Source organism: Hyperoodon ampullatus (assembly GCF_949752795.1).
Source record: "Hyperoodon ampullatus genome assembly, chromosome: 9".
Taxonomy (NCBI): Eukaryota; Metazoa; Chordata; class Mammalia; order Artiodactyla; family Ziphiidae; genus Hyperoodon; species Hyperoodon ampullatus.
In genome coordinates, this window is record NC_136922.1 from 33,305,638 (window position 1) to 33,311,637 (window position 6,000).

The window sequence follows — 6,000 nt, forward strand, 5'->3', positions numbered from 1 at the left end:
ATGCAGTTCAGAATCATTGTTGCCTTACTCATATTTCTTCAGGCTTCATTCTGGAACATTTTCTCAGTCTCTCCCTGACTTTCATGACCTTGACACAAACATTACAGCTAGTTATTTTGTACAATTTCCTTAATGCAGACTTATCTGTTTTCTAGTAATTAGATTTAGATTATGCATCTTTGGCATACATGGTCTTCACAATGTACCTGTCAAGTTGTGCACAATTTGTTTGTCACATTGTCACGTTCACTTTGATCACTTCAGGTGTTGTCTGGCAAGCTGCTCCACTGTAAAATTACTCTTTTCCTCTTTGTTAGTAATAAGGATTTTGTAGGGAGAGACTTTGAAAGTATATAAAAACCTCATTCCTCACCAAACTTTTAGTTCACTCATTTATTTATTCCTATCAGTATGACTTACGGTTTCCAATTTTATTCATTGGGTTATAATTTGTTACTATCATTTATTGTGATGCTCAAATCATTTCCAGTTGACACATCCCATGATTCTTTGAGCACTTCACTTCCTGGCCTAAAAGATGCTCCAGGGTCATCTGACACTTTCCCTGCTTCAGTCCTGGAATCAGCCCGTTCTCCAAGGAGCCCTGGGTCTTTTTTGGTGGCACTTAGAAGCCAAGACCTGAGCTCTAAATTTGCTCATTGCTATTGTGGTATCTTTGTTCCCAAATCCTTTCATGGGCATTGCTAGAGAATACATATTATAGACAGACACACATTTACATTAATACATATTCCTATATCTATATGTCTATTAAAAACTATGACTTCACACTGATAACCTCCAATTTCAACCCAAGATCACAGAATTCATTTTATTTGCCCTCTGTATTTTTTTCTTTCATAGTGAGAAACTTGGCTCCCATCATTCTTAACATATCTATTTTCAGCAGTCCCCTTGTAGTAATGAATCTCTCACTGTGTTCACTGACTTTTCATCCATGCAAATGCCAGCACGTGTAAGGACTTTGCCGGCATCAAAGACCTAAAATAATACCAGTTAGGCTGAAGCTTAAACGAGGGTGTGTATGGTGCTCCGTGAAGGTGGGGAGGTGGGCAAAGCCAGAATCCTGACTGAAATCATCTGGATAAAGTGCTGTGTGAGATGATGACAGCCTAGGGCTGAGGCATGTAGGACTCAGTAGTGATAGGGGAGGGGTAGGTGGAAATCAGGAGAGTGAGGTCATGAGAAGGAAACGTCTGGTTTCAAGGTGGCAGAGTAAAAATGCCTCTGCCACCCTTTCCTCTTGAAAATATCTCAAAATGAGGGGGAAACAAGCAAAAACATCGTCTTTGATTATACTAGGAGATAACCGTAATTTCAAACAACAATTTATGAAGACTGAGTGCACATAGAAGAGTACATAGTAAATTACTTAGAGGAAGAATCATATTCCTGTAAGATGGACAACTGATGTCCCCAGAGAAGGCTGAAAAGCCACAAGAATTAAGAACCACCAGGTATCATAGAATGGTGGACTGTTTGAAAATCTGTATGAGGTTCAGTTAGAAATCCATTAGGTGACTATCCTTACCTGTTGGGAGATAGGTTCTTTTCTTGAAAAAAAGGGAACGAGAGGCTTTAGAGTCCAGGATGTAATTATAGAGGGTCAAGTTATGGTACTGACAAACGAGGAACCGAACTCTGCCTGTTGAATGGCGCTTTGCCTGAGCTCCAGAAATCCTGCAGCCAGGCTTATTGTCAGTCTCTTCCCAGCCTGCTCTCCCCCACCCAAGGGGCACGGGTTTGTAAGTTTATATTCTGGAGAATCAAACATCCCAGAAAAAGATCTGTGGATCTCTTAAGGATCTCCAACAAAAACAGGCAGCCAGGGGCTTCCATAGTGGCGCAGTGGTTAAGAATCTGCCTGCCAATGCAAGGGACACGGGTTTGAGCCCTGGCCCGGGAAGATCCCACATGCCGTGGAGCAACTAAGCCCATGCGCCACAACTACTGAGCCTGAGCTCTAGAGCCCGCGAGCCACAACTACTGAGCCCACGTGCCACAACTACTGAAGGCTGTGCGCCTAGAGCCCGTGCTCTGCAACGAGAAGCCACAACGAGAAGCCCGTGCACCGCAACGAAGAGTAGTCCCCACTCACCACAACTAGAGAAAGCCCGCGTGCAGCAACGAAGACCCAACACAGCCATAAATAAATAAATAAATAAATACATAAATTTATTAAAAAAACAGGCAGCCATTTCCTTAACATATGATGAGATTCACTGACAATTCAGCTCACATTTGTAAACAAAAGTTCACAACTTTTTAACGTCTAATTTTAAATATAAATGCACGGCCAGGCACCAGATATTTGAGGAAAGACTCCAACAGGAAAGAGCAAAGCAATCTAAAAAGTCAGAGGAAAGAGAAACACACCAAAAATATAAGTAATGTTAAGGAAACTAAAATATCCTCAGACAGGGCAACATGAAACAAGACCAGCATGCTATATAAAAGGACAATCCTAAAAAGAAAATGCTCTTGGAAATTAAACATGGATAGTGGAAACAAATTCAATGGATGGTTGGAAGATAAAGTCAGGGAAATCCCCTACAAGAACTGAATAAATTATACTCCAATGAAGATGTTAAGAAAAAAAAAAAAAGAACTGAATGAACCAGACCTTGAACCCCATTTTACAGCTTCGTTATCAGAATAGGTTTAAAGCTCTGGAAAGTAAAAAAGCTTTCTAGTTAGTAAGGATGACATTTCAGACAATTTCCCAGTACAGATTTTCTCCTAAAGTAGTTTGAATCACCTTGGGAAGGAGGAAAGTTAGGAAGATGAAAGTAGATTCAAGCTTTTAAAAGTCTTTTGAGGCAACTGTAAGGAGAAAGGGGTTATTTAAAGGAATGATTTATCAAGTGCTGAATGATGTAACCTGTAAAATATTCTTTCATATTAACAAATTACGGGGACTTAGTGAGAGCTGTTTTGGTGCCATGTTTGAGTGGATTGAATTTTTGAAGTTGTTGGTGTGTGTTAACACTACCACCCTTAAAAAGCAAAATTTCCTTCAAATATCTCCTTTACCCTGGCCTCTGCAGCAAATCCAAAATATTTGCCGTTAACAGTATATGAGGCAAAAGGGGGGCCTCCCTGGTGGCGCAGTGGTTGAGAGTCCGCCTGCCGATGCAGGGGATACGGGTTCGTGCCCCGGTCTGGGAGGATCCCATATGCCACGGAGCGGCTGGGCCCGTGAGCCATGGCCGCTGGGCCTGCACGTCCGGAGCCTGTGCTCCGCAACGGGAGAGGCCACAACAGTGAGAGGCCCGCATACCGCAAAAAAAAAAAAAAAACAAAAAAAAACCAGTATATGAGGCAAAAGGAAAATAGACCGCTGGTTTTAAAAAATGTCTCCTTTTCATGACTCTAAATTTTCCATGACACTCTATGTCACATTTTTGAAAGCTAGGTCACAATTGTAATTAATGACTGTTTTTTGACAGCAACAATTTTTTTCAAGACATTAAAATTTCATGTTCACATCGTGATTTTCAAAAGTAAAAGCTAAACTGCTATGTCATCAAAGTCGTGTCACTGCAAAAAATATAACATTGACAATCACGTATCTACTAAAAAGAACGTAGAGCACGATACAGGATAGGAATTTTGGGTGGGGGAGTAATAGAAAATATACTCGCCAACATACTGTACTTTTACTCATTATCATGATATTGACAATATCATAGACTATTTCCAGGACAGAAAACAGACACTAATTAGAATTACTAAGATTACTAAGGAAAAAAACCACACACACTTCATTATAACCTACATCAAAGCTGTCTACATACTTATCATAGTGTGCTCTAGTCAGCAGATACAGCCTAAAGAAAAGAGTAGTTATTTAAAATACCTTAAACAGCTGAATATTCCCATATGGGAAATTATTGTATCAAATTAAGTAATATAACCATTGTAATATAATAAATGGATATTCTACCCTCAAAAAACATTGACACATTTTTTTCAATGGAGAGGAAAATTCAAGATCCCACATAAAAATGTTCAGAATGGGCAAATCTAGAGACAGAAATATTAATGGTTACCTAGGGATGGGGTGTTTGGGAGATGCAACTGGGTTGAATAATGTCTCTCCCAAACTCCAAAATGTGACCTTATTTGGAGACAGGGTCTTTGCAGATGTCATTGGTTAAGATATGGTCACAATGGATTATGAGGAGGGTAAGCTAAATCCAATGACTGTTGTTCTTATAACACCACATGAAGATGCAGAGAGACGAGACACACAGGGAAGAAGGCCATGTGAAGACTGGGGCAGTGACTGAAGTGATGTAGTTATAAGCCAAGCAACGCCGACATTTGCCGGCAGCCATCAGAAGCTACAGGAGAGGCATGGGAAGTTTTTGCCTCAGAGCCTCCAGAAGGACTCAACCCTAACAGCACCTTGAGTTTACGGTAATTTGTTACAGGAGCCATAAGAAGGTAATACAGGGAAAATGGGGAGTGACTGCTAATGAGGATGGGGTTTCTTTTTGTGGTGAAGAAAGTGTTCCAAAATTATGGTGATGGTTGCATAACTCTGTGAATATATTAAAGACCATTGAATAGTACACTTTAAATCAGTGAACTGTACGACATGTAAATTATATCTTAATAAAGCTGTTATTATGTACATAAAACCTTACATAAATAGAAATATATCTACCATAATCTTTTTATAATTCCTTTTTCATTTAAACATTTTTAGGTTTTAAGCTTATAACCCCCGTTATAAAGAAAACAATAAAAATTTAAAGAGAAACATTGTTTCACAAGTTCAAAAAACAACCATTACCTAACACATTTAAAATGAAGAATGAACTTAGTGGTCTACTTGAAGTTTAAAAATATTTAATATTACCAGGTAAAAACATGGATGGTGACAGTTTTACATGGCTCACTCCATACATTTCATAATGTAAAAGGGCAAAACATTACTAGGAAAGAAATGAATAGTTGGGTTTGTAAAAGATTTACTGATCACATATAAGCAATTAATACAAGATGACAAATATTTAACTCAACTAAAAAACTTTTAGAGACAACTGGGTCAAATATCAATGATGTGCTCTGCTAAGGAAGAGAAATCATGTACCTTTCTAATCTGTAAGAAGTTCAAAATGTATAACTATCAGTGCTATTCTAGTGACCTAGAAATTTGCTATAAGTAGCTTTCTTTTGCTAGGTAATAATTCTTATAACGATTGGATTTTATTTAACAGAGTGAGCACTGAAGACGCATAATCCTTTTTTAACCCCTGGGAAAAAAAGTGATATAAATTAGTAATGGGTGCTAGGCTTGACATTTTGTGTTAAAAAGATGGAATTATTTAATTGGATAGAATATATTTCATGAGGAGTTGGGTACGTTTTTAACTCTCACAATGTGTTTATGAAGTTTTGTGAGATATAAGTGTATGCTTTGACTCACCCTGGCTTGCTTTTAAAATGCAATACATTTGGCACTAAATGGAACAAATGAAGACAAGCAAAATTATGTGAGACTAAGCTGCTCCATCAGAACTGCCTATCTTTGACTTACAATTCATACTATTTCTTAGTTCTTGACTGAACAGAAACAAACAGACCTAACTACATAGCACTTCTATGATGTATGAAAATAGAATCTAGAGCTAAGATGAGGTTGCTTCTATGGTGAGTCAATCCCCCATTCTGCCATAATCATAGTTACAAATGTGAAATTCATTTAAGAATTCATACTTTCACCAAATGCTTATAACTTTACAAGTTTTCTTGCTAGATATGTTCTTGGTTATGTGGTCAGCTGAAATATGGTCTTTGAATGAAGTAAGAAATCCCATATAAAAGAAAATCTATTTTATAGGAATCTTACTTTACTTGAAACTTCCTTGAAAAGAACACCAAACTAAAACTTTGTAACCAAACTCTTGGAACAAAGCAATGGTGGCCATACTTTTGAGTCTCCAGTGAGTCTTGAAGTTCACTCATTTT